This window comes from Acanthisitta chloris, unplaced genomic scaffold, assembly GCF_000695815.1.
Source record: "Acanthisitta chloris isolate BGI_N310 unplaced genomic scaffold, ASM69581v1 scaffold214, whole genome shotgun sequence".
NCBI lineage: Eukaryota > Metazoa > Chordata > Aves > Passeriformes > Acanthisittidae > Acanthisitta > Acanthisitta chloris.
The window spans coordinates 50,420-62,772 of NW_008669728.1; the positions used below are offsets into that span (position 1 = coordinate 50,420).

At 42.8% G+C, this 12,353-nt stretch overlaps 1 protein-coding gene across 1 annotated transcript in view; it reads left to right on the forward strand.

The window, feature by feature from the left end:
* LOC103801019 (myosin light chain 1, cardiac muscle) overlaps positions 1-2,408 on the forward strand; it is a 30,816-nt gene extending 28,408 nt beyond the window's left edge. Inside the window, exon 7 of the mRNA XM_009073415.1 lies at positions 2,324-2,408. The gene's annotated coding sequence lies outside the window, so the exon portion shown is untranslated. The remainder of the gene's footprint in view (positions 1-2,323) is intronic.
* The last annotated feature ends 9,945 nt before the right edge of the window (positions 2,409-12,353 follow it).

Below are 12,353 nucleotides of genomic sequence, written 5' to 3' on the forward strand. Positions count from 1 at the left end.
AGATAAGAAGGAATAATGCAGATCCAGATCTATATGCAGATGTAGATCAAGATACAGAAGCAGAATAATTCGTGGCCTTCCACAAATCTGGCTCCCAACATCTGACAAATGTATTTAATTTCCAGGAAAACACAGAAGCTTTGTCCACCACATCTTCTCGCTTTGTTCAGTTGTGTTCTCCAAACCACAGAACCACTGAGGGTGTCTCTGTCTCACCATTGTAAATGAGCTGAACTTTGCTTCCAGTATTTCCTGGTCACCCTTTCTTTTTGCGTTCCTGGAAGAGGTGCCCTCTGGTTTCACCACGATTTCCCTCTGCTCAGCTCTTGACTAACTCCATCTATTCTGCAGAGTATCTGTTATCTTGGAGAGAGCCGTGGCTTCTGTCACATTTCTTCTGCTTGGTTTGGGTTTATTTTTTTTGGTTTTATTCCTTTCCTTCTGCTTTGGTTTATTTTTCTGCCCAGTCCTGACTTTGTTTTGTTTTGGAGCTGACATTATTCCAGCCCACCCAGACCTGTCTGTTGTGTGGTGAACCTTGATTATTACTGGCTCCCCGAGAAACAGTTGAGTAGGAGTCAAATTCAGGTTTTTGGGACCTTTGTTCCAACATATAATTGAACAAAATATAAACAACTTAAAAAATACAACTGTGTTGGATTTTTTCTCTTATTATATTCCATTTTTCATTCTTAAAAACGTTTATCTTTGAATTTAGAGTTTCCCAACACTGGTTCCCAGTTTTTTATACCAAAAGTCTTGATGGCCCATGGCCACAGCGGGTAATCCTACAGCTAGCAGGGTCCTTACTTGGTGTTTAGAGATGTTTTCAATCCTTAATCCTAACCACTGCCATGGGAAATTCTCATTGTGTCCTGGCTGCCTTGGGGATCTGGAATTGCAGCAGATGCTTATGGTTTGCAATCGCAGAATCCCAGAAACATTCAGGTTGGAAAAGACCTCCAAGACATTGCGTCCAACCTGTGACCCATCACCGCCTTGTCAACTAGACCAGAGCACTAAGTGCCACATCCAGTCATTACATGAATACCTTCAGGGATGGTGACTGCACCAACTCCCTGGGCAGTTCTTTCCAATGCCCTTTGCATGACGAAATTATTCCTGATGTCCAAACTGAATCTCTGCTATCACAGCTTGAGGCTGTCCTCTCATCCTGCCACTAGTTCCTGAGAGAAGAGGTCTATCCCCACTTTGCTACAACCTCCTGTCATGGAGTTGTAGAGAATGAGAAGGTCCCCCCTGAGCCTCCTTTTCTCCAGGTTAAACACACCCAGACACCTCTGCTGATCCTCACATGATTTACTCTCTAGAAATTGAATCCTGCCTGAAATTTAGGTGTCAGTTAAAACAAATCCCTGCACTGAAATGTTGCTGATGGGAGACAGACTATAGATAAATAAAAGTGGGAGAAACTGTCTAGTAGCTCAGGAACTGGACTGTTATTCTGGAAGGCTGAGTCTTTACCCTGGAGTCTTTACCTAGTCTGCCTTGGCTATATTGCCTGTCCATGGCACTGCTTCATAGTATCATAGTATGTTAAGGGGTTGGAAAGGACCTGCGAGATCATCCAGCCCCAAAATATCTGCCCCAGGCAGGGACACGTCCCACCACACCAGGTTGCTCAAAGCTTTATCCAACCTGACTTGAAACACTGCCAGGGTTGGGGCAGCCACAACTTCCCTGGGCAACCTGTGTCAGTGTCTCACCACCCTCACAGCAAAAAACTTTTTCCTAAGATCTAATTCAAAATTCCTTCTTTTCAATTTATCCCCATTATTCTTTGTCTTCTCACTGTGGTGATAACAAAGACTCCCTCTCCAGCTTCCTGGGAGCCTTGGCAGATCCTGGAAGGTTGCTATGAGGTTTCCAGACAACCTTCTCTTTCCCAGGCTGAACAGTCCCAACTTTCTCCGCCTGTCTTTGTACGGAAGGTGCTCCAGTCCTCTTATTAGCTTTGTGACCTCCTCTGGACTTGCTCCAATAGTTCCATGTCCCTCTTCTGTTGGGGACATCAGAGCTGTGCGCAGTACTCCAGGTGGGGTCTCACACGAGCAGAGTAGAAGGAGAGAATCACCTCCTTTGACCTGCTGCCCACACTCCTTTGGATGCAGCTTAGAATTCCCCTGGTTTGTCCATCACTGAGCACAAGACTGGGAGTTTGGGGCTATTTGTCATGTTTTGTCAGGTGTCTTTGCCAATAAGCTGAGTCCAGAGGCATGAGGCCAACTGAGGCTGATTCCTGAGGGCATTGTTTGTTTCTTCTTTTTTCCTCCAATGTTTAAAAATGACTTTATTTTTTTAGGACAAGACACACAGCAAGAATCCCAGATGTGGCCTCGGATTTGTCTGAACTGGAATGCCTCCTCATTTTTCATCCCAGATTCTCATTACAGAGCTACAAAATGTGCTGCCCCTAAAAAGATTTGGAATAATGTTGGTTTGTTTGTTTTATCTTGTTTCCTCATGGGAAGAGGGTGGTCACAAGGAGATGAAATACACAGGAAAGTGGAATTTGAACTATGAATACCTGGACATTGCCATTTCTTTGTGATACAGAATAGAAATAGCAATAAAAAATTGTTAAGTCAGTGGGGAAAAAAAGAGAGTAATTAATTTAATGACTAAATCAATTTGTCATTCAGCTATATCCTTCCCCCCCCCTTCCTCCCCAAACAACTTGACTTTCCTCTTTGTGTTTATTGCATGTAAGAGAGAAAAGAAATGGAACCAGTTTGATAGATCTCATGTGTTCAATGAAAAAAAACTCATGTATTCATTTAATATTCCTAATCTTTAGAGAAAAAACCTCTTTGGATAAAAAAAAATGAGAAAAAAATCAGTAGAATTCCCAGAAATCAGCAACGAAGTAATCTTTATCCGCATGTTTCTCAGCTTTGGGAAATACAATCATTAACATGTAAGATATGGAAGTAAAAAAAAAAAAAAACACACAAAGGAAAATAGAATACGCAAAGTTTGTTAAAATACACCATTTTCCCTTGAGGATTCCTAGCCATTCCAGTTATGAAACAAGGAAAAGCCTTTCCCAATGCAAATTGAAACTTGTTCTAATATCCATATATTGGTCCTGTAGGTTTTTTGCAGCAAAACTTGGGTTTGTCTATCACTTGGGTTCAGCATTGTTTCTATGCCTGGGTGAGGGAAGGGAAAAAGGAAAAGAAATGCTGCTGGGAATAGTCTCAGTAGAGGCAAAAGAAAGTTGAGAAGTGTGAAAAAGCACATGGATTAAGAGGATTCATTTTCTGGGGAATAATAATTTTAAAAGTAAGGAAGAAATCCTTTGGGACTGGAAAAAGGAGATGCTAAAGGCTGGTAGAGTTTGTTAGGAAACGCCAAAGCATCTGTGCATGCAACAGTGCATTTAAGCAGGAGGAAGTGTTAAAGGAGATGAATTTAAAGCTTAGTGGAGGAAAGAGAATCATGGGAACATTGGAATACCAGGATACAAACTGCATAGTAATGATTGAGTAGGTCAGGTCATCCCCACAGAGGAGAATTACTAGGAACAAGAGAACACAAATGATCAAATTATGTGGCTGTAGAAACTGTAACAAAATGTACCATGGAATAAGCATAGCAGAAAATCAACAGTTAGAGCTCAATGTTGTATCCAATAACAAGAAATATTAGAGGAGATTCAAAACATTCCTGCAGAAACACTCTGCTAGCAAGTACCAGCCTAGAATCATAGAATGTTTTGGACCATAAAGATTATTTCATTTCATTCATGGGCAGGGAACCATTAAACCAGATTTCTCCAAGACTCCCAGCCTGGCCTTGAACACCTCCAGTGATGGGGAGTCCACAACCCCTCTGGGAAACTTGTCCCAGTGCCTCAGCAGCCTCAAAGTAGTGAATTTCTTCCTAATATCTAACCTAAAACTCCCTTCATGTTCCTCTTTCCTCCTTGGCCTCCAGCCCCTGTTGTTCTGTCACTACAACTCATGTCAAAACTGGGCTATTGCCATCACACAGTGAATCCTGCATGGCCAAGTCTAAGGCCAAATCTGCCAAAATGTCCATCAAAATCAAACCATTGTTGTTTTTTCTGACTTCTTGTCAGAGAGATTTAGTTACCACATCAGGTGCAGCTTAAGTGGAGGAGAAATCCTTTTCTCTGCTGGGTCAGCAGCTGCTTTCTTCAACTGCTGAACATAAAGCCACCACTCTGCCACTACTCAAACTCCCACCTGGAGGTGTTATATCTAAATCTCATGGAATGTTTTACCAACATTCCCCAAACAACCTCTGTTTTCATCCAGAGGTGCAGTTAAACCTTCCATCAGGGCATACGGGTGGCATTCACCCACTTAAATGGAGGCATCTGCAGAGTTAGTGTCTCCATCTGCCCTAGGTGTCAGTGCTTATCTTATTGGATCAGGTGATATCTGTACCATGAGGAATACACATCATGACTCTCTTTTTTCCCACTGTTTCTTCTACCAAAATCACAGTTGAAACACCCTCATTGCATGAATCCGGCAGTTGGGAATTATAGGAGGCTCTCAGCTCTTTCAGGAAAACCTGAAAGGCTGTTAGTGCTGTGAGTGAGTTAACAAGTCTTTGATGGTGCAACATGAGAGGCAGTGGCCAACAAACCAAGCACAGCCACCTGAGTTGATGTGTCCAAGCCAAGAGTGCAAGGCAAGAGGGGTGATAAAGTAGATATGAGGAAAAAATTTTACATGGAAAGAGTTGTCTAATCCCGGCACAGGTTGCCCATGGAAGTGGTGGAGTCACCATCCCTGGAAGTGTTCAAAAACCATGTGGATGTAGCACTTGAGGACATGGTTTAGTGGTGAACATGGTGGTGGTGCTGGTTGATAGCTGGATTTGATGATCTTAGAGGACTTTTCCAACCTTAACAACTCCATGATTCGGTGGTAAATGAAGCAGGCAGGGTAAACTGGGCCCACTGGTAGCCCAGTGAAACAGAATGGACTAAAATTGCAGCTGGTGTTTCACCCCAGTGCATTGTTGGAGCTCTTTGAGGGAGGATCCAAAGCCAATCCAAGATACACAGGCAAAACTGTGTGGAAAAGGCTGGAATTGTGACTATTGCCCCAGGACATGCTATCCCTGAGTTGTGTTTTCATGGGCACAAGATTTTCTCACAAGAAAACCAGAACAAAAATTAGCAATACCTTTCCTTTCCTTTCCTTTCCTTTCCTTTCCTTTCCTTTCCTTTCCTTTCCTTTCCTTTCCTTTCCTTTCCTTTCCTTTCCTTTCCTTTCCTTTCCTTTCCTTTCCTTTCCTTTCCTTTCCTTTCCTTTCCTTTCCTTTCCTTTCCTTTCCTTTCCTTTCCTTTCCTTTCCTTTCCTTTCCTTTCCTTTCCTTTCCTTTCCTTTCCTTTCCTTTCCTTTCCTTTCCTTTCCTTTCCTTTCCTTTCCTTTCCTTTCCTTTCCTTTCCTTTCCTTTCCTTTCCTTTCCTTTCCTTTCCTTTCCTTTCCTTTCCTTTCCTTTTTCCTTTCCTTTCTCCCAAACTGACAAAACCCTCATATCTAGACATTTTTTCCTTAAAAAAAGCTGTGGGCAGGAGAGATGACAAGTTTCCCAAAGATCTTTTTATAGCAGTACCATCTGGCTCTTTGGGAGACTCCCTAGGGAATTCTGTTGGTGACTTTCCATCTGCTGTGGTTAAGCTGCTAATGGCCTGACTGTCTGGGCTGCTTTCTGCTCTGCTTGTTCCTCACTACCAACCTTTGGTTTTTGGAGGAATTCTGAGCCTATTTGACTTGCTGCCAGGATTCCATAGTACATTCCAGCACTAACTTGCATTGCAACACCCTGTCATGCACAGGGGGTTTGGATGGAACAAGGATATTGGCTGGAATTTCATTACCCTCTCCTTAAACCCACCCAAGCTTGGATTAGAGCAGAGGGGGAAGTGTGGATTTTTTGGATACAGAAGCCAAAAAGAAAGCAAATAATATTTTTCCAGTGATATTTATAAGCAAATAAACAAGTAAATACTTCAACAATTTAATCTGGAAGTTGATTTAAAAGAATATGCTATAAATAAAAAATAATCAATTATAGAATTTAGAAACATATATTAAAAATAATTTCTAATGATTGATTTTTACTTATTAATAACTTTAAAAGCTATTTTAACCTCAATTGATTAATTCCTTGGAGTGCAAAACTCATGATTCATCATTTTGAATTGAACTAATTTTACACTTTCAGCCTTTTCCTCTATGAGAAGAATTATCCTTTTCCAGCCAGATCTGTTGCCAAAATTGCACCTGATTTTAAGTCCAAATTTCTTCCTAGGGAATCTGTAGGGTTTTTTTCCCCCAGAACTGGTTCCAGGATTCATTTTTCTTCACTGCCTCATTATTTTCCATAGCTTTTACTCTTCTAATGAGACTAATTACCCCTTAGAAACACTGGTTTTCCCTCTACTGAGAATAAAATAACTCTAAACAACTTCTTCAGGGACTTAATTCATAGTTATTTTGTTCCCAGTTTTATTTTACATAGAAGTTCTTTGAATTCCCTGAAGTTTCGTACATAAGTGATGTCCATCTATCCTTCTTCTCCCATTTCTCTGGTGAAGTGGTTGAACTATGCCAAAAGCTGAGGAGAACAGCAAAGTGAATGTTTTGATTCAGAAATCCCAAACTGCCAGTGTTCCTGAACTAGTTGTTCCCTGAATTCCTTCACTTGCCTGTAATAAAAGTGCCATGGAAGACTTATGATCCATGGCAAAAGGCGAAGAGAAAAGACAGGAGAAATGAAGGAAGAAATAGGTATATGTTTGTGAGGAGACCAAGGCTGAATTGCATCACTTGGAACAACACTGGCATTGGAAGCTGTGCTTTATTCCCACCAGGAAGAATCCATTGGGGTATAGGATTAAGCACACAAACACATGAATAACACAGAATATCATGGAAACACAGAATGCCAGGATGCTTTGGGTTGGAAGGGACCTTAAAGACCATCTAGTTCCAACCTCCCTGCCATGGGCAGGGACATCCCTTATGGGATGTCATCCCTTACGGGATGCTCTTTGTTATGGATCAGAGCCTGGGGTTTTTTTCAGTACTCTGCAGACATCAATGGGATCATCTTCCATGCTTGCCGCAGGGGCTATAACAGTATTTTATCCTGCAGAATGAATATTAGCACTGGGCTAAAGGGAACTGAGTCAAACCAGGAGATTTACACTTGCAGATAGAGACAAGACAAGAGGCAATCATAGAATCATAGAATCAACCAGGTTGGAAAATACCTCAAAGATCATTGAGTCCAACCTTACCATGGTTGGTTTTAATTTAAAGCAGGAGAGACTTAGATGGGATATTAGGAAGTAATTCTTGGCTCTGAGAGTGGTGAGGGTCTAGCACAGGGTGCCCAGAGCAGCTGTGGCTGCCCCATCCCTGGAAGTGTTCCAGACCAGGTTGGATGGGGCTTGGAGCAACCTGGGCTAGTGGGAGGTGTCACGACCCAAGGCAGAAGGTTGGAATGAGACAAGCTTTAAGGTCCTTTCCAACCTAAACTCTTCTGGGGTTTGATGATTCTCTGAGAATAACTGACCTCATGGCTGCAGAATTTAGGATGCTGCAGAAGCTCAGGGAATCATAGGACACCTGAGCCACACTGGAAAAAGCTCACCATGAGCTGCAGTGTGTGCACTCACAGCCCAGAAACCAACTGTGTGCTGACTGCATCCAAAGAGTGTGGGCAGCAGGTCGAGGGAGGTGATGAGGTCTTGAGAAAGCTGGTGTGGTGGGAGGTGTCCCTGCCCAGGGCAGGAGGTTGGGACTACATGTTCTCTAAGGTCCATTCCAACCCCTTAACTTATAATGAAACTATGAAGCTCTTCTCATCCTAAAATCCCAGGCTGTTTCTGTTCAACGAGGCTCTTTATCCATAGCTGAGGATATAGTGCTTATGCTAAATGGATTTGGAAATTTAGGAGCATCTGCTGTAAGGCACTGACACTTACCCATGGGAGCCAACTTCCTGCTGCTGCTATTTAGATCAAAGGTGATGGTTTAAAATGATTCTGTCCAAGGTCAAAGCTGGATGCTCTTTCAGAGCCAGCATAAATCCTTAAGAAACACTGACTACTGTCCAGAGTGGTTTTATGTACACAAACACTGCAAAAAATGCAATCAGTTAAACATTAATAAATAATAGAGAAATAACAAGATGCCAAATTCTGCTCCAATTCTCAAACAAAGGCAAACAAAGATTTAAAGTATAAAGCCTCAGAAGACAACTGCAAACATGTGCCCCAGGGGACAGGGTTATATTTCTAGCAGAAGTCAAAACTACTGTTTTAGTATGTTTCAATGTTAGAGGTGATTTGTGGCATATATTTGTGGGTGGCAAAGTGTGTGCCTTAGTCTGTGTTGGCAAAGGCACATCCATGGAAAGCTAAATAAAGTTCTTTCGGGATGAAAATCCAACCACAGTTTATGGGAACACACCAGGATCATTTAAGGCACATGATTTTGTGTAGAGCAGCTTTGACTCAGATCACCCCAGAGATCTAATGAGCTGCTCCTACTCAGAAAACTCAGAGGGAAAAGGTGCAGGATAAAGAATGGAATCAAAATCAGAGGGTGCTTTACTCCAAGGAAGAATGTAATGAGGAAGTGACAGTGCTGCTGTCCCACTGTGGGGAGGGAGGGATCGCACCAGGTACCTGTCACCCCATGGCAGACCTTTTCTACATTCATTTATTGAGGACTTTGCTAGCTGGTTGTGTTTATTGTTTGTCACACTATGATGGATGAGAGCTTCAAAAAATGGGATTCCTTGATGGGTAGTTTTGAGGGATCAATATCTAATCACAGCTCAGATAGCAGCATCAAACATTTCTCTGCAATAAATCATAGAATCACAAAATCATGGAATAGTTTGCGGTGGAAGGGACTTTAAAGCCCATCTCATTCCAACCCCTGCCATGGGTAGGGACACCTTCCACTAGCCCAGGTTGCTCCAAGACCCATCCTGGCCTTGAACATCTGCTTCTCTTTTCTAGAGGACTGGTACCTACACAGCTGGTATTTATCTGGGTTAGGTGCTCATGTCTGTGACTACATACAACATTGCAACCAATTTTGTGTGTTTCTCTGTTGAAGTCTTCCTGTGCCTGTGCCAGCCATGAGTGAGAATACATTTGGGAAGGGAAAGGATTTGACAGGTATGTCTGATTATGTGTTTTTCTGTATAGGTTGCTGGTCTGGTCCTGCACTGGCTGAGTTATAATACAGGATGAAATGCTTCTTGCAATGTAAATGAGAAATTCCAGGCTTTCTTTTTGCCAAAGAGGAGGCAGAAAGAGGCAAACTAGGTCTCTGGGATGTCCACATGTTTAGGGTTGGAATACTCTTTAAAATGAACTGGCTAAACAGTGCTCTGGAGGCTTCTCAGGAGGTGGATTTTGGGCAGGGAGCCTCAGACTATCTTGTTCTCCATTATCATCACTTTTGCTGATTACAACAAGAACCATTTTCCTGGGTGAACCTCAAGTCCAAAACCTCAGGAAGACAGGAAGTGTCTAGAGACAGAGCAACACAGCCAAAAACAACAGCTCCTGAAGACACCCAAAAATGCTTCACCAACCTCTCCCTAGTGACACCAATTGACATATGTTGGCTCCAGTTTGGCTGGGATTGATTGCAAGAGGGGAACAAGCTCAGCCTGCCCCCAGCCTCCCTGGATGTTGCATAAACATCCCTCCCTCTTCTTCCCCCTTCCCTTCTCTCCCCAGGGGGTGACCTCTCACAAACCCTCCAGGAGAAAAAGAAACAAGTAAACAAAAGAGAGAAAATGAAGAGAAGGATGTGGATGGAGATATGACCAGATAAACAAGCACAAAGTCTCCCCAACTATGGCCAAACATTTCAGACTTGGAGGGACTTCTTGCACTCCCAAACTGAAGGTGGATTCAGACATACTCACACACCAATTCAGACACACACATGAATTTATGTTCCAGCTCCTACAGACAAGAGTTTACTCCTGACTTGCCAAATAATCATACAGTCTTGCCAGTCATGTCTACAGTGCCCAAAACACACATGGCAGGTTCATCCCTTGTCTGTCCCACTGCCACACTTCTACAACCTGTTGTCTTCTCTCCATCTCCATCATTTCCAAGCAGTAGGTGTGGCTGGGCTGGACTGGAGGAGCCCAAAGGCTTTGAAGAAGCCACTTACCTGTTGGTAGGCACCACCACTCAACAGCCCTCATGACTCATAGAATCCCAGAATGATTTGAGTTGGAAAGGATCTTAATGATCATCTAGTTCCAACCCCCTGCCATGGGCAGGAACACTTTCCACTAGCCCTGGTTGCTCCAAGCCCCATCCAGCCTGGGCTGGAACACTTCCAGGGATGAAGGTTGAGATCCAGCATAGGACTTGACACCAGGACATCATTTCCTCCAGGCAGTCTCATGGGAAAAGGTACCTGAGGAGTCTGTGGAGCACAGACATCATCTTCCCTTGGCATGACACTGCCTGTGCCGTAGTTTGTTATGGAAGGATTAAAAGTTGCAGGTTTTACCTCAATTAAATGAAAGGTTGTCCTAGGCAAGGCTATTCCTTCTGCTGAAGTCTAATCCAAATACAGGAACAAAAGTGGAAATCTCTCCTACTGAACTGACAGCGTTTCTACTCAGGAGATAATTCCCACCATTTTCTTTCCTTTGTTTCTTTTTCTTCCCTAGAGAAGGAAAAATATGACTTATGACATTGCCAATATCCAGACTTCCTCCTATTTCCTTCTCATAGTAGAACTTATTTTTAAAGCGCTTGATTTGGGGTTGTGGATCCCGAATTTACACAGGAATTTGGTCAAGAGGGGTATTTTTTACTCTTGCCTGTGGGCAGAGGGAAAGTTTGTATTCCAGACTCCTTTGAATTAAACATGAATTGAGGAGTTACCTGGAGTGGGGTCAGGACTCAGCTGTCATAGCAGCCTCTTCCTACCTCTGAAGCCTTCTGAAGGTTTCATCTCACTGATATAAATAAATCCCCAAATATACTGGATTATTGACTTAGCTGTGAGTGGAAATTGGTACTGTTGAAACAGGCGATTTCTTACTGGTTTCTTTAGGGCATTAATTGATGAAAGTCTGAGGGAAACTGACACCACTGTGTGTTGCTGAAAGCCAGTTTGTATTCCTGTCCTGCCTTGCCATGTTCCTTCCGGGTATGCTCATCTCTGAGTTTCTCTCTGGTTCATTTAAGGGTGCAATAACTTTTCCTTGATTCCTGATTTTTTCCCCCTCTAAACAATGAGAGATGTGACCAGGGATTGCAACCAGTACCTTGCAAACATTTGACTGAAGCACAGGGGTGAAATGACTCACTGAGGTCCTGCTCTGCCTGCCACATGCATGGGGATGGATCTCCCCTCTCACAAAAGTGGCAAGTTTTGAGAATAGTATCCTCTAATGCTCTGCAGATGTCATTTCCACAGCTGCTACAGGATGGCAAAGCACAGAATAAATGTCCTTGGACACACTCCTGTATAAAATAGCTTCCATGAGGTATTTGCTGTGGGATTTATGTCTAAGAATCAACATTTCCACCCAAGATAGACTCTGTGAATTCTTTTTATTGTCAACAGAGATGTGTTCAATATGTTTATTGAACTGGAGAGTGCTTCTACTCATCTTAAAGTCTGTGTTGAAGGGAAGGCAAGATGAATTATTCCCTAAAAGCCCCGTTTCCCTCTCCTGATTGTAAGGAGGTAGGAGGGAGAAATCCTCAGCTGTACGTGATACCACTGCAGACACCAGGGCTGCATTCACCACCTGCAGCTATTTAACAGCTGATTGTGGGTTTATTTTGAACTTGTTGATCTTAGAGGTCTTTTCCAACCGTAATGATTCTGTGACTTTCCCCAAAAAATCCAGGTGGGTTTGGCAGCTGCTGCAGATCACTGTTGCAGAAAGCCACAGGTAAGAGCCAGAAGTCATTCAGAGTGAGCTCATGCTGAGCTCTTAGATTGCTTTTCCCTCTGGTTTTGGAGGTGTTGCCCACCTGGTCACATTCCTGGTATTACTTGAAATGGTGTAAGCAGCAGGGATCATATAAGCACAAAATCATGGAATCATGGAATTATTTAACTCCAAATGCTCAATGTTTAACCATCTCTTTTTATAAACAAGAATTGAAATGCAGGATGTGCTGCTTTGATGGAGTTCACCTCCTTTCCTCCTTGAGCCTTTCTCTTTTGACAGTAGGCATTGAGTGAGAAAGGAAATGGATCTAGATTCCCTTTTTAGGGATTTTTTTATTGCAAATTTTTAGGGAAAAAAAATTCCCTCTTCAAGGGAAA